Here is a 22,342-nt window from a genome sequence, read left to right as displayed (position 1 = left end):
CTATAGCATCATATCTCAAATGATTCCAACTTTTTTATATTATCCACTTTTAGTGTCTAGCTTTTCAGTCCATACAACAAAGTCGAGAACACGTAGCATCTTAAGGCTCTTATCCTCGGCTCGAGAGGAAGGTCTCGATTAACAAACATTGTTTTCATTTTTATAAATGCTTGTCTTGCAATTTCAATGCATTTCCTTATTTCTCTACCTTGGTCATTGTTATATGGTGTTATGATATTTGCAGTTATTCACTCTTTTTACTTGTTTTCCCTCGATATTTAGCCTTTCTACTGTATGTTGCTTGGAAATAATCATGCACTTGGTTTTCTTAATGTTAATTTGTAGTCCATATTTTATACTGACTTAATGCAATTTATTTACTAAGTGTTGCAGTGCTTCTAAACTAACTGCAAAAACAGCGGTTTCGCCTGCGAATATTATGCTTGCCTGCTTCCTTAAAAATAGCTCCGCTGTACAGATTAAATAATAATGGGGACAGCACGCAACCCTGTCTAACACTTCTTTTGATTTCTATAGTTGCTGTATCGACGATCTTAATTTTTGCTTTTTGATTCCAGTACAGGTTGATAATAACCGGTATATTTCACCTATCCACGCCCTTTTCTTTTAACAGTTGTATGAGTTTCTGATGTCGTACTCTATCAAAAGCCTTTTGATAATCTATAAAACATACATAGAGATCCTGGTTTATAACTAGTCGTCTTTGCGCGAAAACGTTAACAGCGAACAGAGCCTCCTTCGTTCCTAGTCCTCCTCTGAATCCAAAATGGCTGTCATGTATATCTTCTTCTACTTTTTTGTATAGTATTCCATGTATTATTTTAAGAAATATCTTAAGTGTGTGGCTTGCTTATTAAGGAAATTGTTCTGTACTGGGGGCATTCTGTCGCATGTACTGACTTTGGTAGTATTACAAACGTGGACAGCAACCAATCTTCGGGTATTACTCCTGTTGTATATACTTTGTTGAACAGATCTAAAAGTATATGCAGTGTTTCTTCGTCAATGCATTTAATTAGCTCAGTGGGGATCGGATCTGGGCCTACTTATTTTGCGGTCTTTGCATTTCTAATTGCCTGTTCTAATTCGCACATTATTAATTTCTTTCCTGTTGGTTCCTGTGGTTCTTCTTGTATCATTCTATCATGATCGAATAGTTTCATTATGTATTCTTGCCAAAATCTTAGTTTATATTTGATGTCTTGAATGAGTTTATCATTATCATCTTTGAGTATCAGATTTTATTTTTTTATGCATATTAAAGCTGTCGTATTTTTTGTCATATTCTTCTATTTCTACGCATTGATCTAGTAACCACTTTTCCTTGGCCTTCCTAATATCTACCTTAATTCTACTTTGTAATTTTTGATATTTTGGCTTCTCTCCTCTCTTCCAATAATGCCAGAATTTCTGAAGTCATCCACTTCTGTTCTTTATTTGTCTTTTCAGGCTTTAAATTTTCTTCTGCAGCCTTTAGTAATGCCTTCTAAATATTGCTTCACTTTTTATCTTCTGATGTTAAGATTTCTTCTCCTACTTCTTTTCGATTTCAGTTGACTTGTTGGATTACTTTTTGATGTAATTCTGTTTTTCTTAATTTTGTATAATCAAACGTTGGTTTATTATACATAAGACTTAATAAGTATTTATTTTTTATGTGTTTGTTTACAATTTTTTTTAATTTTTAAAAGAAACGTTCTTGAGCTATTAGGTCTATATAATTTTGGTTCCTCTGGGGAACGTTTTTGACTGTTAGAACTAAATCACATTTTAACACATCACCATTTTGTGGTATCATGAAACTCATCTTGATTATTTTTTGCTAAGTGAAGTAATAGGACCTTAATGCCCTACTGCAGCAATATTTAAAAGATACCATCCTCTTTCAGAAGTTTCGTAGGATTTGAGACTATTGAAAGTCCATTTTAAGACCTGAAGCTGTCGACATTTTTAGTGAAGATTTTACCCGATAAACTCTTTGATATTTTTGATGATAATTATGTACGTAGAAGTATTAAACTCAGTCTTTGCATCATATTAAATACATGTTGCTCCAGGATAGTGTACATTGAAAATGCGTCTTATATTTTTATATAAGCTTTTTGACGTTTTATGCTGCTTATCTCTGGTTACTTAGCCATGAAACTTTCAGTAATATGTATCTACTTATAGGAAAGAGATTTTTTGGTTAATGGGTAGTACAAAAAGCGTAGGAAATGTGCACTTGTTTACTTTTTTATGCAATCTGACTATTTTCTAATCTCAAATTATCATATAAAACCTTCTTTAAAGACGTAAAATTTAAATAAGATGGCTGATAATACATATCTGTAGTATTTTCTCATCCTCGCAATTGCTTTTAGATTACAGATAACTTAAGGCAAAGTTGTATAACTTCTAATTGCAATTTCAAAATTTTGGTTAAAATTATTACAAACAATAGTCTTATATATGCTTGACTTTCCTTTAAGATTCGCCAACAGAAACATTTTAAGAGCACAAACAAACATTTTGGAATGAGATTGACGAAGGAAAGTTTTCCTGATAAGAATTTTCAGAGTGACTATTAGACTAGGATTATAACAAGGAAATATCGAAGACGCGCTTTCGGTTTTCCGTTTTATATGTTTGCTGTTAAGAAAGCCATAAATTGGTCTTACGTTTGGCTTAATTCACCAACTTAGATTTAACTTTTATATTTGGAAATCTTGACCTTTTTGTGCTCAATTTAATGGCAGGTTTTATTAGAGCTAAGCTACATTTTCAACTAATAAAATTGAGATAGTAACATTGTAATAACTAAACTTTCATCAGCTAATGGTGCACTCTACTAAATTTTGTTTATCAGGTTATTTTATAGGCAAACTGTAAACATTTAACATTTATACGTTGAAGGTACTCTTTTCTAAATTAATCTACTTTAAAATCTGCTGTAAAATATACTATAAAATTATTTATAGCTTTTAAATTTATTTTTACGTAAGTGTATGATAATAATTTAACTAAAATTTCTCTACTTACAATCATATGGATTTATCTGTAAAAGAGTTGCCAAAAAATAAAAAACTCTCTGAATAAGTACCATAAAACCCACAGAACTGAAGATCTCATTAAGAGATAAAAAAAATGCATGCAAAATTAAAACTAATACTAAAAGAAAGCAAAAGACCATTGTGGGCAAACTTTGTAAGTTTTATTTCTACAGATTCCCCTCCTGCCCTAGTGTTTGCAAAAATCGGGCAGATAAAGGAAGTAAGTACAACTTCTTTAATATTCGCAATAACTCATAGACAATGTTGTTAAACGGGCCCTAAACGTAGCAATAAATTTGTTTAACTAGTTTGTACATACAAATAAAACTACATCAAGTTTTAAAACTACATGTTCATACTAGTCAGATGTTTGTGCAAACATGTTATGAAGAAAGATAAATAATATCAACATGTTTGTACCAACATGACAATATCTATTTGTTTGTGTTAATGCTACATGTAACAGCATTTCGAGAATTTTGTATGCGCAACCGGGTATGCGCATACCTAAATATCCGTGTAGCTGTGTTTGTGCATACTAAACGTTCAAACACCAGAACTTAAATCTGCAGACTTTGATTTTTGTTGGAACGACAGTTCGCACAATCAATTCCGTGATGTGGTACGACGAAATTTACGATTTGTTATTATTGGTGGTTCATTGAGCAACAAACAAAATGAGGCATATAAGAAATTATTCTAAACAATTTATAACCGTATTTATTGAGTTATACAGATAGTTGCCGTGTCTCTTGAAAATTAAAAGTAAAGATTACAGCAATAAACATCTAAGAAATAGTGCTTATGATAGGATGATTGCAAAATTAAAAGAAATAGAGCCAGTCGCCGACAAAGAAAAGTCACATGGTGGTGAAAACAATATTTCTTTACGAACAGCGTTCAGTAAAAGAATCAAAAGTGTCTGGTACTGGAACTGACCAAGTTTACGATCCACGTTTGTGGTATTTCAAATTATTACTCTTCACAGAAGATTAAGAAATGGTTAGAGAGGGCACAGATAATATAGACGTTTTTAGGAACAAACAGAAGCTTCAAATTATGATGAGGATAGTATTAGTCAGGTAAGGTCAAATTTAGACACAGATTAAGAAAAAAACTATTGTATTGTTGTAATGATAATAATCATTTAATTATTTGTTGATACAAGTATTAATTTATATCATTCTATCTTGACATAATATTTTTCCTTCGTTACTAAAATAGTGTTTGAAATATTCCCGTACCTCTTTAGCATCTCTTCTGTAGTGTTTGTTGTGATTTATTTGCAATGGTGAAAATGATCCGTCAGAATTTCGACAGTCACCTTGGGTTACAGTTCCATTTAGAGTATTTTCAATATCTAAACTTTGAACTGGAGTGTACGTTTGTCTGGAATTTCTACGTAAAAAATTATGCAAAACGCAAGTTGCTAAAACGTCATCATCAATGATTGCAGGTTTTGTATTTATTGGTGTATGAACTCTCTGTATAACTCAATGAATTCGGTTATAAATTGTTTAGAATAATTTCTTATATCACTCATTTTGTTTGTTACTCGATGAACCACCAAAAATAACAAATCGTAAATTTCGTCGTACCACTACATGCACGGACTTGTTTGTGTGAACTGTCATTCCAACAAAAAATCAAAGACTGCAGATTTAACTTCTGGTGTTTGAACGTTCAGTATGCACAAACAAACTGTTGAGATACACGGATATTTAGGTATGCGCATACCCGTTTGTGCATACAAAATTCTCGAAATGCTGTTACATGTAGCGGTAACAAAAACAAATAGATATTGACCTGTTGGTACAAACATGTTGAAATTATTTCTCTTTCTTCATAACATGTTTGCACAAACATTATATTTAAACAAAATGCATTATCTAGGGTTAAATTAAGTTTGTACCGATATGTTTGATTCAACATATTTTATCTGACTAGTATGAACGAGTAGTTTTAAAACTTGATGTAGTGTTATTTGTATGTACAAACTAGTTAAACAAATTTGTAACTCAAGCTGATAGGTATTTCGCCAAATGTGTTTAGAGCTTTAATAGACTTTTTAAAAAATTGCAGATTATCATCTGGTATAAGAAATATTCCTAAGAGGAACACAAATAACAATTCTGGGGGTATATGCCGTAAATGATGACTACTAAGTGCAAGAAAAGGAAGCTTTTGAAGAAGACTTTAGAAAAATCCTGAACGATATTCCTAACAGCCATGAGATTATATGCGGAGGAGACCTTAATGCCAGAGTAGGAAAACAAGTTCAAAGTAAAGTGGTAGGCATGCATGGAGAAGAAACTGTTAACAACAACGGAGAAAGACTCATAAATATATGCCAACAATATGAGTTAAAGATTTTGAACGGTTTTTTCGCCCACAAGAACATACATAAATACACCTGGTATCAGCACACAAGAGGTCTAAAATCGATAATAGATTATTTCATAACAAGACAACAAACTAAGTTAAGAGTACAGGACGTGAAGGTGAATAGAGGAGCAGAGTGCGGCTCGGACCACTGCCTGATAATAGGAAAAATATATACACCATTCGTAGACAGGAACCACACAGACATCAACAAAGAACACAGAGAAAAAATAGAAAGAACTACGTACACCTTAGATAATCTAGATAACGAGAGCACACAGTTACTTTACTCCTAGAGACTAACACAAAAACTACAGGAATCACACAGATCAACGACGGATGAATACGAACATATAAAAAACTGCATGAAATACGCAGCGCTAGAAGCCTTGGGGCCACAGGTACGGAGAGTAGATAAACCATATTGGTGGGATAAAGAAGTGGAAGAAAAGATAAAAAGAAAGAAGGAAGTATATCTAAAGTTATTACAACAGGGAGACGAACATACAAAACAACAATATAAAAACTTGAATAAAGAAGTCAAACGAGAAGTGGTTAAAAGGAAAAATAGTGCATGGGAACAAAAATGCCATTACCTAGACAACCATATAGGAGGGACAAAGAGCTCTGAAGCCTGGAGAACTATAAAAACGATGAGAACAACGACAAAAAACCAAGGCATAATAAATAGAATACCAGAGAACACATGGGTAGAGCATTTTGAGAACTTATTAACAGAGAGAAGAGAAAGATTTAAACAGACAAAGGAACAAGTGGAAGTAGAAGGAAGAATCGAAATATCACTAGAACAAGCGAAAGAAGCAGTTAAGGGAATGAAATTAAAAAAATCTCCTGGCCCAGGCGGAATACATCCAGAGTTGATTAGGTATGGATCATCAAAACTGTTTGAGATGATCCGAAAATTATTCGAAAGATGCTTAAACGGAGAAGAAGTTCCAGAAGAATGGGGACAATCGTATATCTCTCCAATACACAAGAAAGGCACAAAGATGGATCCTAAAAACTATAGAGGGATCGCAGTGATTGCTACTATAGGCCGACTATACTCAAAAGTACTACGAAACCTGATAGAAAATGATATTAAAGACAAACAACCCGAAGAACAAGCGGGATTTAGGGCCGGACACTGCACTATGGATAATATTTTTACATTAAAAATTGCACTGGAAAAACGAGTGCAGAGAAATAGAGAAACTCATATAGCTTTAATAGATTTGGAAAAAGCATATGACAGTGTACCGATCTCCCAACTATGGATAGAAATGGGTAACTTGAAAATAAACCCAATTCTTATTAACGCCACTCAAAAATATTACGAACAAAACTTTGCAAGAATTAAAATGGGACAAGAAATCACCTCTCCTTTTCAAACAAAAAAAGGACTAAGACAAGGCTGCTGTCTGTCACCCACCTTATTTAAAATCTATTTGGACAGATCCTTAGTGAAATTGGTAAAAAAATGTAGAAACATGGGAATAACGGTGGAAGAAAACAAGCTATATACACTTTTCTTTGCGGATGACCAGGTAGTAGTTGCCGAAGACAGCTACGATCTTAGTTATATAGTAAGAAAACTGCAAGAAGAACATGAGGTGGCAGGTCTAAACATGAATATGACAAAATGTGAATATCTCTCAGTGGGAAAAGATGAAATATGTGACCTAGTCTTGAAAGACGACAAAATCAAAGGCGTGCAATCCTGCAAATATTTGGGGGTCATTTTCAACAAGAAGAGAAATAGCGCAGATGAAATCAGGGAAAGAATAAACAAGGCCAGAGCAGCGACCCGTGCCTTAAAATCTCTTCTCTGGCAAAAAACAATTCGACGAGAAACCAAAAAACATATTTACGGTAGTATAGTCCAAAGTATAAGGAGAACAGTTCAAAAGATCCGTGTGTGTCAAAGGGCGATGGAGCGTGCTATGTTGGGCGTTTCACTAAGAGACAAGATCCCAAATCGCCAGCTACGACAAAGAACAGGAGTGGCTGATGCAGTAGAGAGAGTAGCAACACTAAAATGGAACTGGGCAGGTCACGTGACTCGAATGACAGACAATAGATGGACAAAGCGGATACTGGAATGGAGACCAAGAGATGATGCCTACCGAAGAAGAGGTCGTCCACCAACACGTTGGACTGACGATCTAAAACGTTGTCATAGGAATTGGATGCAAGAGGCACAAGATCGAAATAGATGGAAAATTATGAGGGAGATCTATGTCCAGCAGTGGATAAGCGAAGATTGAAGAAATATTGTAAAAAAATATATATTGTAATATTGTTCGTCAAAAAACAAATATTGTAATGTATTGTATGTGTGCAGTAGCTGTTGAGACACGTTAATTTCACTAATAAAAAAAAATCGCTATTAAAACATTACTTTTAACTTTTTTAACCTTAAGTAAAATAATTTGATATTTATTAATAAAAATAGCACCTTTTAGTAGATATTATATAATAATTTCCGAGACAGTTCGTAGTCTAGTTAAAATATCGTGAAAAATGTCAAGTGTGCATAACTGTTTTAGTAGTAAACTGGTATGACCACTTTTCAAACATTTTTAAGTTCGACTCTCATATCTACATTATTATAATAGAAATATGACGAGTTGAAGGTTTTGTTTGCAGCATTTGAAAATATTCTATTTTAATGGAATCGTTGGAATCATCAGTTAAACTTCACTTATAAATCTAGAATTAGGACGTCGCTTAATTAGTGAATGAAGAACTTTCAAATCCCAGCGACCTTAAAATAAAACAGTAATTTCAAACTGTGATTATAAACTGTATCTCCAGAAGTTTTTAATGGATTTTAACATTTCTTTTTAGTTTGTATGCATTTGTCTTATACGCGATATTGTGAGACCGAGAAATACCATTGTCTCTACTAAGATCAATGGTGAAATCTTTAAAAATAAATCATTAATAGTGTACTCTGAAAACGACGTAGTGAATAATGTATGAAGGGACGTCAAAACAACTGAAAAATGTACTACAACAATGTATGAAAAAACAGTCAGTTATATGCAATATAACTGAAAACAAATCTATATTAAATTACTAGAAAACTCCAGTAAATCTATTAATGAATCAATATAGTATTATATATTTATAATGTTTTGATGTTATTCGAGAGTATCCTGTCATTAGTCTAAATAATACATTTTTAAAATATTTGTACATATTGTATCTGCTTGAACGCCCACTATATTTTTAAATTAAGTATTCTGGTAAACAAAGCAAACATTTTTAAAGAAAAATACACTGCTCGCAAAATTAACCGGACACGTAAAATTCCAAAGTTTTCGCATTTTGTTTCGGTAAATTGCGCTGTATAACAATTAATAGTATATTACTTTATGAGGCGGAGAAGCATGACTTTTCTTGACGCGCCCGATATTGACGCGTAATAGAGGGCAAGTCAAGGAAAGTCGCTTCTTTGCCGAATAAAGTATACTATTTTTTCTTCAAACGTAGCAGTTTTCAACCATAAATAGTACAATTCATACGCTATTTTTACTCGAAATTAACTGTGACAACTATCAAAGTCGTCTAGATGTTAGAAATTAAAATAATTAAGTCGTCGGTGGGATTTGCGTCTCCCTGGTTACAGTTGTTTGACAGTTGTTTGCAATTATTAAAGACAGCTTATTGTTGTTGCAACCGCAAGCGCAAATTTAGTGCGAAAATGAAAAACCCAAACGAAATTGAGTCCGCGGCTAATGATGCAGTAGCACGTTGGAATGATTGCTGAAAGTTGTTCTCGACCATCAGTATCATCAACAATTACCAATGCGTATCAAGAGTCGGGAACATTTTTGCACGGTTTCAATTTTGAAAATGCCTCATTAACTAAATTGTATTTTTAATATTACTATAAAGAAAAATGATGTTAAATTGTTCTTAATGACATTTGTATTGTTGCTTTGTGACATGTTTCATATTGTTGCCATGACAACATTTCCCCTCCGCCGTAAAGAAATGGGAAAAAAAAACTGCTGCCAGCGGAGACATCAAACTTTGACAAGATCAAGTTAGATAAGTAATGTCATCATTATTTGACGTTTGAAGAAAAATATATTTATCAAACTACGTATCATGGACTCAACACTTTACGAATCTAACACCATAATATAGATAGTTAGAACTTATAACAATGATTAAGATAAGAAAGACCTCGTAGCTAGGCCACATAATGAGAAATGACAAATATAACTTGCTACGAATAATAATTGAAGGAAAGATAGAGGAGTCAAAAATGGGTAGGCAAAAGAGTCATGGCATGGCTTTGCAATATCAGAGCTTGGATGGGCATTAACTTTCAACAATTACTAAGAGTTGTGCAGAATAGAGAACATTTTGATGTGATGATAACAAACTTCCAGTAATGAAGTCCACAAAAAGAAGAAGATCAAACTACAACTTGCTCTTATCCATTCGTTTTTTAGTTTGTTTGTCATTTTGGTGGCTAAAGAGAAAGTTTTTTTATTATGCTCTCGATAAGCCGTATATTTGTGTAAAGAATAAAATAAATTGTTGGTTGATTTTTCGAAAGTGTTTATAATAACAAAGAATAATTTGCAATGAGGCCAGATAAAGTAGAGCAAGCTTTTACTCTGCATACTGATGGGCATCGATATCTGCTTCGAGATATCAAAGAAATACTTGGCGTTCTGTAAAATGCAATATCTGATGGGTTACAGAGATTTCGAGAAACTAGTTTTTATTCGAGACGGCCTCTGGAAAGGGTAGGCCAAGTGTACCAAACGCCGTGGAAGATGGATTTCTTACAAATCAAGTGGTTAGAAAGCGGACAGTTACTGCTACCGCTTTAAGATTGGCAGATGCTCAAGTTACCCAAGTTTCATGCAGAAGATTAAGTGAACAAAATTTATCATCTTATCTACCTGTTATAGGCCTTTTTTTGGACGCAGACCATCGAAGACAACACTTGAAATTCCATCGTGCTTATGGAGATAAGGATATAGAAGATTGGAGCAATGTTCTGTTTACCGACGAGCTTGGTTTTATGAGATATTCACCTAATTATCGCTCAAGAGTGTGAAGAAGGCTTGGAGAAAGCCATGTCCGATGTTGTGTCTGTTCTAGAGTAAGGTTTGTTGGTGAAGGTACAATGGTATGGGGCAGCATTTCTTCGGAAGAAGACACAGATCTTGCTATGTTAGGAGTGGTGACTTTAATACTGAGAGGTACATTTTCGAGAGTATCTAGTACCTAGTCAGGGTAACCGTAGACGGTTACTAGTCTGGTCTCCTAGAAGTCCAGACCTTATCTTCTTCTATTTGAAAAATATCTTATTTCGGAATAAAAAAAATTGTAAATGTATATTTTTTTAGAATAATCACTATTTTTAAACTTGTTTTTTAATCAATGATTTATTATTTTAATTCTAATTCTAATACATTTTATTTTTACTTGAAATAAACTTAAGCCCTGGTTAATTTTAAGGCGCAGTGTAGTACACTCCAAGAATAATTTAGAAATATATATTGATTGTAAATCTTAAAGTCATCCGTCCACACAAAATAATGTATCAAATACAGTGTTTGCATATTTTAAGGATAGGTAATGTCAAAACCAGAGCAGAAATGTAATATGAATATTTTCAAATCGATTTCCATATTTATTTTCTCTTTAAAAGAAATGTGAAATATTCCTATATATAAACATCGGGGTTAAAATGTTTACAGTTATTCTCGACGTAAGATTTTCTAAAGGGATATCGACACGAAATATTATAAAAGTAGCACGAAACAGTTTCAGGTGAGTTTGACAGTCGGTCTTGCACTTCAAATGAAAAGAAAATGTGAAAATACAAATCAAAAATGTCAAAAACTAATACAAATTTAATCATACCTAATACATCGTTTTGCGATAATTAAGTGTTCACAGCTAACTTCTACCTCCGATAAGCCGCGTTTACACGATGACAATTGCCGAGACAATTGTCATCACGTGGTTGCGGATTGTCGGAGGCCAGTCCAGTTGAACGAGAAGATGTTTATACGGGGCCAACTATTACCATGGCAGTAGACAGTTAAAACATGGCCGACTGCTCGTTATCTATTGTGTCCGGTGAGGGAACTGGCAAAAAACAAGACAGCACTACTGGCCTACACCGTTCACACGGCGCCAATTGTCGCGACAATTGAGATTTCGAGTGGGGGGGGGCTCACTGGGCGCAGCTCATTATCCTCAGTCTACTCCCGGAGACAACTGAGTTTTGGGCCAATTGTGAGGGCAGTTGGCAAGGCAATTGGCCTGAAGTGTTTAGACGAACAGAATAATTTCATGCCAGTCAGTTGTCTTTTGACAATTGTCTCGCCAATTGTCATCGTGTAAACGCGGCTATAGAAAGCTCCACTGTGATGGCTATAAGAAACCAATACACATTGCTTGTACGGATCTGTCGGTTGATGATCGTGTTACTAACGTGAGGTATGCATCTTTTGCAATTCATGTAGTTCTAACCTTACAAATATTACTGAAATCAAGAGTCTGCTAGTGAAGTGTAAAGCGGACATTATGAAGAAAATTAAAGACTTTGATATTAAACTATCTGATCTCAGCAATACACTAGGTAAATCAACTTATTCTATTACAACAGAATTTACCGACAGTATTGTCAATGAGTCTATTCTCTGGGAGAATAGACTATAGATATACGAACTTAATTTCCAATATATATGATCAAGCAACAACTTCCATCAAAATAGTTAACAAACGGAGCCCGTTAAGTTACGGCGAGGAGTCAGACAGGGTGACACTATATCACCCAAATTATTTAATCAAGCTTTGAAAGACGTTATGAGGAAGTTACAATGGGAAAAACGGGGTATTAACATAAATGGCCAATACTTGAATCACTTGATGTATGCAGACGACATTGTATTAATAACAGATAAAAGTGAAGAGTTGCAAAATATGATGGATGAATTAAATAGCGAATCACCAAAAATAGGTCTACAAATGAATTATAATAAAACGAAAATTATGACCAACCGACCAGAAGAATTAATAATTACAATTGCACAAACAACTATAGAACAAGTAAAAGAATATGTATATTTGGGACAACTAGTTGAATTAAATAAAGAAATTTATACCGGAGAAATAAAGAGAAGGATACGGTTGCCTTGGGTATCCTTCGGAAAACTTTCCTATATACTAAAAAATAGAAAAAACCCCCAATATTTAAGAACAAGAGTCTTTAACCAATGTATACTTCCTGTTCTCACCTACGGTTCTCAAACTTGGACGTTTACAAAGGAAAACATGGAAAAAATATCAAAGACCCGTATCTACAGAAAGTGCGAAACAATCATCGGAGACGATCAGTAAATAAATTGGAGGCCTTTGAAATGTGGATCTACCGGAGAATACTCAAAATTTCATGGACATCGCATAACTCAAACGAAGAAGTGCTGCATAGAATAGGCAAGGAAAGAGAACTTTTTAACACAGGAAAAGTTAGAAAAACATCATACCTAGGCCACATACTGAGAAATAATAAGTACCAATATGCCCAACTTATAGTGAAAGGAAAAATCGATGGAAAGAGAGGCCTAGGAAGGAAAAGACTATGGTGGCTCAGAAACATCCGACAATGGACAGGGCTAAATTTTGAACAGCTAATAAGAACAGCTGAAGATAGAGAAGAGTTTAAAATTGTAGTAGCCAGCCTCCATTGAGGAGAGGGCACTTTAAGAAGAAGATCAAAGACCCAAAGAGCCATGGAAAGGCAAATGCTGAACATCAGGCTATCAGACAAGAAAAGAAATACTTGGATCCGCAACAAAACATAAATGACCGATGTATTAACGCAGATAGCAAAACCTAAGTGGAAGTTCGCTGGACACAGCATAAGACAGAAAGACGACAGATGGAATAAGATGATTATACACTGGAGACCATATAGTTACAAACGAAAAAGAGGAAGACCACAAAAGAGATGGTCAGATAACTTGAAGAAACACGCAGGCCCGAAGTGAATACAAACTGCCTACAATAGAGAGACGTGGAAGAAGGAAGAGGAGGCCTATGTCCAAAATTGGACAGCAAGGGCTGTATAGATAGATAGATAGATTGTCAATTAAGCCACTGACCGCATATCTCCTTCCAAAAATGTTTTTGTTAGAGGCGTCCCTGAACCTACAGAAGACACAAAAAGTAAAGTAAAAAAGATCATGATAAGAATAAAATTAATTTACTCCTAGTAAGTAAGTTATCGGAAGTCAAGAAAGTCCTGTCACAGTTTATAGAGTTGGTAAACTGAATCAAAATGTTAACCCCGCATGATAAAAGTGATAATGATTTCTGTGAACACCAGAACCAAAAACAAACTTTTGGATAACAAATCCACTGAAACTTATTCTGATATTGATGACAAGACGCCTATCTGCAACTTGGGTTTAAGGAACTTGGTACCGAGCTTGGAACTCGTAAAAATAATGTAGAAAATGAACTTACGACCAAATATGTTAATGGTTGTCCAAAGATAATGAAATTTCGTTCATATTTCTCACTTCACCATAAATTGTGATTATTTCGCATTTATCTTGTACATTACGAGGTTGTATCATTTTTAAAATTCTAAATAAACAAATTTCGTATAAAATAGCAACAAAACTCAACTTATTAACCCTCGGTTAGTGTTCCGGGGTGTACCATATCCCAGGTACTCCTTTTATTTCTATAAAATCGAAAGTAGATGAAATAGCGACTATATAGTAGCTGTAGTATATACAATATATTATATGTTTTCTCACGATGACCTTGTTACCAGCTGTACATACAATGTCAGTTTGAATTAGGAGTTGGTCAAAGACGGTTATGGTGTGTGATACCCCGGTACACTACTGTTGTAACTTTTAGTTGTTTTGTGTTCTACAGGTAAATTTACATGATATTTTTGATATTTTTTCGAAATGTACTGTGATTTTTATTTTTCTTTCAGCGATACTGAATTATAGAATAATTATGTCTTACGAACAAGAGCAGGAACGGTTAAAATGTTTATGGGCGGAGTATGGCAGTATTTCTGACGATGATAAATCGTTCATTGATAGTGAATCTGAGGAAGAACAAACCGCATTAGAAAGTCAAGAGACAATTATATTGGAAGAGGGGGCCCAAGGAGAGACAGCACACAAAAGGGAGGATTCTGAAGAAGTGGAGGCTGAAAAAGAAAGTGAATTTTCAAGTGGTAGTGAGAATAATGGTAAGAGATACTTTTTAGATAAAAACAAATCAAAGTGGTTTAAGCTTCCAAAAAACAAACAAGTGGGAACAAGGTCGGACAATCTAATTACATATTTACCTGGTGTAAAAGGAATAGCACAAGAAAAGCAGAGTGTTCTTGATTGTTGGTTGTTATTCTTTACAGAAGAAATGTTAGATGACATTGTTGACTATACAAATGTAAAATTAGCGACAAAAGCCGCACGGTACGATGCACGACATCAGTATTTAGTCAAAGAGACTGACAAAATAGAAATCAAAGCTGTTATAGGCCCGTTCTATTTGACGGGACTTTACAAGTAAAACCGACAAAATATTTCAGATCTTTGAAATACTGATGGCAGCGGTATTGATCTCATTAGAAAAACAATGTCGCAACAAAGATATTCCATTTTTTTGCAATGTTTGCGATTTGACAATGTGCAAAATAGAGAAGAACGGAAACAGATCGACAAATTGGCAGTGATTAGAGGTATATTTGATTAACTCGTTGTCAACTGTAAGATAGACTATATACCAAGTCAACATCTTACAATAAACGAAAAACTGGAATCGTTCAGGGGACGTGTGTCATTTCTTCAATACATACCGAATAAATCAGCGAAGTTGGCTTAAAAGTATTTGCGCTAGTGAATGCCAAAACTTACTACTGTCTAAACATGGAAGTTTACGTCGACACACAGCCAGAAGGACCTTTCCAACATAGTAACAATCCGCAAAACATAGTTGAACGTTTGATTGGGCCAGTTTCTGGTACTAACTGTCATATTACTTTCGATAACTGGTTTACCAGGTTACTGATTCAGAAGTGGATTATCATAAACAAATTATAGTCTGCATGTTTTTATAAGCTCCCATATTAATGATTATGGCATTTTTATTAATATTTGTTAAAAACATTACCCTTATGGTTTTTTATTTATTTTCAACAATAAAAAAAATCAGTAAACCCTGGCTATACATTCACTTATGTCAACATACGTTCATTTTTTCATAATAACGTTAAATCCAGGGGTAGCTATGGAAAAATGACAATATCAAAACAATAATATTTTCAGTTAATGTCAAATGTATTTTGTAGTATTGTAAAGCTTTTTGCAGTTTGTGGATTGTACAATGGGTCGAGGTAAAGTTATCGATGAGAAAATTTGTTCAATAATTATTAATTCTAGAAAATCCAATTCGGAAATCGCGAATATGTTGCAATTATCACGCTATAGTATAAGAAATATGGTTAGAAAATACAAAACTACAGGTTCGGTCGTCACAAAACCTAGAAATGTACGAAAAAGTAAAATAACCGAAGCAGATCAAACGGCATTAAGACGCATTATAGTAAAAAATCGACGAGCAAATTATATGGAGTTTGGCGTTTTATGGAGTAACGTTATTGGAAGATACGTTTCTAGATAAACATGTCACAAAGAGGCCCACAAATTAGGATTTGGTACTTACAGAATAAGTTTTATAGTTGAAAAAAAATAGCACGAATTATTTTTAATAAATTTCATTTTATTTTAGGCTAAGAAAAATCCACTTTTAACATTACAACCAAAGAAAAATGGAGATATAAAGATTGGACTCAGTCGCAATGGAATTCAAAAAAATGGAGCGATGAGTCCAGATTTAAAGTGTGTGTTGGAGAGAGAAGGAGTCGAGTCATTCGCAGGAAAAATGAAGTTTTCCATCCCGACTGTCTAAAGAGAAAAATCAAATTTTCTGCATTTGTCATGATGTAGGGCAGCATGTCGTCTAATAGTGTGGGGCAGTTACATTTTATCGATGAAATTGTAAACACGGACAAATATTTGAATGTTTTGAAGAATCTCTTTAACCGAGTATGGAACCCCGTTTAACATCAGCGGAAAATATCTTCCAACAGGTTGTCATACCTCAAAAAAGAGTTTAAAATGGATTGAAGACCATGGCATACCACTTCTGGAATGGGTTTCTCGAGTCCCGAAGTGTCTCTGATAGAGACTTTGTTGCGCGAAATGAAAAAAGCTTTGAGAAAACATCCTGCCAGGTCCGTCAATAAATTGAAGGAAAAATTGCAAGAAATATGGGATTCGTTTGCTGGAAAGATTCGAACGAAGATTTGAGGTTCGAATCGGTTTTTAAATGCCTCTTTGTCCGCTTCGTGTCGATCGACGATGTTAGGTATAATAAAAGGTTGAAGTTGTGGAGTAAAAGTGTTAATTTATTGACAGCTACTGGTAATAACACAATATGATGTTCGTTAGGTAACTACTTATGATTGACTGTACTCAAATGAGCTCAAATCCCCAATTTATAATCTCACAAATATTTCATACCTCAGCGCAGAGGTGATTGCTTCTATGATACTAACCAACTTTTGAACTATTAGCTTACATTACAATTTAATCTAGACCATCATTGCAACACTTAGGAAGTTCAATTAGAAACAATATATTATTCGACAATTCATTAACAGGTGAATGGACTTTAATTATTAAAATATTACTCGATATCATTTTCACAATGTTACTTATACACGGTGAAACTATAATAGATTAACCCATGAAGGACGAAGTTTTCGAAAATCTTTATTTTACATAAATAATACAAATAACTCTTATGAATGGACAAAACTTACTTAGAAATAGACAAAAATAATTATTAAATATATTAAAACCTAAAAATATTGCCTGTTGCCAAATGGCAACGCTAGGTTCCTATGGCTACATTAACCGAATGAAATAAAAGTAAAAAATATTCTATGAAATTGAGAGATAATCGGCAAAGAACTTTCTATAGCTGTGTATGAAATTTAACATTACACTTTGTGCACAAACCTACTTCACATTTGGCGCATCTTGTTCTCATGATCGACCTGCATTCTTCACCTGCACACCTAATTTTCTTTTTATTTGGTACTGGTTCCAGTAAATGCCCAACTCCATCGTATCTAATATCATCAGATACTCTATGAAAGGAACGACTTCAGAGTGAACTAGACGGTCGGCCACCTTGTTTTGCAGGCACTCCGTATTTGGTCAGATAGGCTTGCACAATTTCACGCCTAAACTCTAACTGTGTCAACTTGTTGCCGGATTTTTTATGTAGCACCTAGCATCCAGATAATCAAGCTCCAGTACCATTTTTTTGCCCTCATTCCTATTATAAAGCGGTTTATATTTTCGTCCATTAGGTCGGTCCCCTCATTGCATTATTATATTTACCAATCAGGCATGGACTTTGAACCTGGATGATTTTCTTTTCAGCTTGTGAATATCTTTTCACGAGCGATTGTGGTTCCACCCCATAACATGTTGACGCTACACTTACGACGCTGTTATCCAACCATCTTACAACTATAATACCAGTTTCTCTCTCGAGAATCGACTCTACATCACCCCTTTTGCGTTTCTGCATATTAGCTTTCGATTCTATAGGGCAGTTTTTGGGAATGCGATTTTCCCGTATTGTTCCGGTAAGGCTATAGCCACGATCCTTTATATGTTTCAAAAGGTGGAGGCTCGTAAATAAATTGTCGCAGAAAAATTTGTAGGGTAATCTTGATTTATCATTGGGCAGTTCATCGAGTATTGTGACGAATGGAGCCGCACATGCTCCAAAAACTTTATAATAATGATTATTTGCTTTGGGATCGGTTCCTTGGTACATGTTGAAGCTTACAAGATACCCACTTTTAGTGTTGAGGCACCAAACTTTGTATCCGAAACGAATCGGCTTTCCTTTTATGAACTGTTTACATGAGTGGCGTCCAAAGTATTTCACCATAGATTCGTTGTAATTTAATTCGCCTTCAGGGACGTAATATTCTTTATATTTTTTCTGTAAATAGTCAGCTAAGGGTCTGATCTTGTAATATTTGTCCCTTTCATCGATGGCTTCATTATTTGCAAGGTGGAAAAAACGCCAAATTGTAAGGAACCGATCTCTTCGCATAGCGTTCATGACCATTGCATTACCCATATCGCCTTTCGTATCCCAGTAAAATTTTTTCCCGGGAGCCAATTATACCCCGATAAAATCAAAATGGCAAAGAAACACCTCATTTCTCCTGCGGAAATTTTGGGGTCGGGAAAGTTCTTCTGTAGTGCATAACTCGTGCATTGGTTGAGAATGTAACTAATTATATCCTCGTCGAAAAATAATTCGAACATCTCGACAGGTGTCAACGTATTGAATGGTTCGTAGCTATATTCTGGGAAACTAGCGGCATTGTCGACCAAATCACCCGTTATCCAATTTAGGGACTCGTATTCAATTTTCTTCACTTGAGAGGTAGTTTGTGGGATGAAACTTCCGCTGCTTTCCTGGGAAATATCCATCGCTTGAACTGCATCTTCTTCGATGTCGTCATCCTCCTTGTCTGCTTCTTCGCCATACATTTGCACCTTAACATTTGCTTCCAGCTGTTTTCTAGACAGATTGTCGATGAATCCTCCCCCATTCTCCTCGCCAGAATCTTCATCAGTGAGGTCTCCAATATTTGGGGGCTCAACATAAATATTTCTAACGTTGACGTCATCTTCGTAAACCATGTTCAAAGCTTCTTGTAGAGAGAAACCTCGCCTGAAAAAACAAGATGCCTGTAGATACTAGCGTTGCCATATGGCAACGCGATGAATAAAAACAAAATATTGTAAAAGATCGCTTTTTTTCAAGGGTTGTCAAATATTCACAGAGGGAAAATGACCTTTCTATTAGAGCATAATTGTTACTTTAGCCACTTAGATATAATAGTTATTCAGAAGTAATTGACAAATTGAGCTACTTACACAAATCTTATATCCATTTTTACAACTATCAAAAACGGTGACTATAAAATCTCACAAACACCAACGAATTAAGTTTTTGTTAGGTGTATATCTTCAAATCACTTATTTTCTGCAGACCGGCACGTTCTTGGAAACAAAACAAACTAACATAACCTCAAAATAATAAGATTCGTACGTCAATACCAGTGTTGCCATATGGCAACTCCAGTCCTTCATGGGTTAAGAAGTTAAGAATAATATGAGATTACAAATTAAGGGGTTAATTTGTGATTGAACATTTGCATTAGAATTTTGTCAGAACTTGCTAAAAATTATGCCTCGAAGAATTGTGGATGTCGTTAAAAATAAAGTGGATGTAACTCAGTGGTAAACTTTTATATATATTTTTTTAATATTACATATTCTATCTGTTTTTTAAAAGTTATTATTATTCTGTTTAATCACCAGTTTTCATTACGTTATAAAATATTTTCTGTAATTGGGAAATTCAAAAATGTTGTTGGATGCATTAAAACTTCTAAAATTTGCGCTGCCCTTTTATTTTTGTTCTCTAAAATTTAATTTTCTTATCAGTCTCTCGTTGGGCCAACTGATATGGGAAGGGGCTCGTATATACAGAGTTAGTTTTTAGTGCAACATCGGTCGATAATTCAATTGTGGTAAAAGATATCCAAAAAACTTATTTAGAAAAAAATGTAGACAATGATATTCTCCATAGTTAAAAAATATGTACCTCGAAATTCTACAAGGTGATTAATAACTACTGTAATAGCAAACATACATTTTTTTTATCAAACACCCTGTAGATTTGTTCATATTTATATTCCTCTCATAATTCTGGTTTCTATAATATTAGGCTTTGCATTACTGTACAAAGTACTTAACAAGTTATGACCATTTTATGACTATTTAATTGAAATCATTGACTAAAATTTGTATACAGGGTGAACTATAAAACGACATTACTTACGAGTTTCTCAATTTTTTTTTAATTTCGGAAATACATTCAATTTTTGTAAGTAGAAATAAGTAAGTATTGGGTGGTAATATAATAAAATTATTTTGATTCAATAAGTAAATAACAAAAAATATTTTATAAAGATATAAACATAGGTGTATTAGGTCTATTAAATTCGATGGATATTTATGTTCTCTGAAACATCAATAGTTTTAGGCTCGAGCTAAATCCTGCTTTAAATTATCATAAATTTGTTCTACACCACTATAAATACATCTATTTCCCTAAAATATGTAAATACAAAACCTCCAAGTAGACCGTCCCGTAATCAAACAATGCAGCCATACGCTACCCTTTATTATTTGGGCTGTTGGTCCTCCGCAAATTCAAAATTATTGACACTCTAGTTGTGAAAATGTATTTGGTCGATTTAAGGCCGTTTATGCTGGGAAGCATCTGTTTAAACATGTCCCGTGTCTGCTTTGATGTTAGCGACATTAAGCTACGGTGGTTAGACTATAATACATGACTCGTAATCAGTTATACATGTGTAACCAGCAAATTTGGGTTACTAATGTTTGATCCTATATTTATTTTTATCTCCAAATATAGGTTAACTGGATTAGTACAAGACTCAAAATTAATATAGAGGCCAATTATAATAAAACATAATTATTAATTTAGCAGTTTATATAGAAATTATTTTTCAAATTGTGATTAGACTTTATTCATTTCAAGTAATTTCTATTTTAATGGGATTAATCCACAAATTTCAATTTTCACTTTCGAAATCGTTATCAAAATACAAACATAAATAAATTAAACAAATTTTGTTTTTGGTTACTTGGTGAAAAATTCTTCTAATAATTTAATTTGATCTGACTTATTAATATTGACAAAATTCAGACAAAAATTGTGCATTTTAGAGTAGATGACTTCACAATGATATTGCCAATATTGCTGAGTTGCATTCCTGGGACGTCTTTATTGTAAGATAGTTCATTCGATTACATAAAATCAACTTTAACTTAAGAATATCTGTCAGAAAAAATCGTAGCATGTGATTCGTCTTTAAAAAGACATGCCACATGCCATGATGACAGTATAATTCTCCTGTTAGTGATTCCATAGTAAACCATGTGTAGAAGACCAGGAAAAAACCTCATAATACTATCCCGACATAGCAAGTATCCGGTCTTACATTTAGTTTATTCTCAATAAATACCAAATTCTGATTTTATGTGTATGTTATTTAAAAGACATCAACGATATATCCTCGATATATGTTACTGACTTACTACTAGTGGTATTTTCCGTTTATTAACTTCCTCTTTTAATATGGATAACCAGACACGAGTGGTCTCATTTGGCATAGAGCCGCTTCTTTAATTTTTCTCTTTTTACCATGTTTCCTTTAGGAGTATACTTGAATCATTTCGTTGAATCCTATATTCATTTTCCCATGCGTGTTTACATATTTGAAATCTATCAAATTCTGTATTTTTAATATAAGATTGATATTCACTTATTCTAACATGTAAGGTACTTGATGTTTCATCTAAATAAAACAAATCGCATTCACAAGGTATTTTATAAATACAATTTTTTGTTCTTTCTTGTTTATTGTTAGGTTTAGTTTTAGATAAAATATATCACAATGTGTTTGCTGTTTTGAATGTTCTTGAGATGTTGGATTTATTTGGTATCTTTTTATTTATTTTATTTAAAATATCCCTGGCAATAAAGGCATATTAGATTTGGAACAAGAAATCATTATCATATCTGGAATATATTTCGGGTGTATTCTACTACGGATTTAATGACTTGGGATATATTTAAGATTTGAAGATCTTTCCCACTTGCTACAATTATGATCATAAGATTAATATAACATGCAT

At 33.9% G+C, this 22,342-nt stretch overlaps 2 protein-coding genes across 2 annotated transcripts in view; both read right to left on the bottom strand.

Annotated features, from left to right (window-relative positions):
* Nucleotides 1-22,342, bottom strand: part of LOC140446197 (synaptotagmin-15-like) — a 712,326-nt gene that overhangs the window by 509,576 nt on the left and 180,408 nt on the right. The gene's annotated exons all lie outside the window — the stretch shown is intronic.
* LOC140445009 (uncharacterized) overlaps nt 1-22,342 on the bottom strand; it is an 88,372-nt gene that overhangs the window by 51,849 nt on the left and 14,181 nt on the right. The gene's annotated exons all lie outside the window — the stretch shown is intronic.

This window comes from Diabrotica undecimpunctata, chromosome 7 (genome assembly GCF_040954645.1).
Source record: "Diabrotica undecimpunctata isolate CICGRU chromosome 7, icDiaUnde3, whole genome shotgun sequence".
Classification (NCBI taxonomy): Eukaryota; Metazoa; Arthropoda; class Insecta; order Coleoptera; family Chrysomelidae; genus Diabrotica; species Diabrotica undecimpunctata.
Note: the sequence above shows the minus strand (reverse complement) of the source record. Positions and strands in the feature narration are given on the sequence as shown.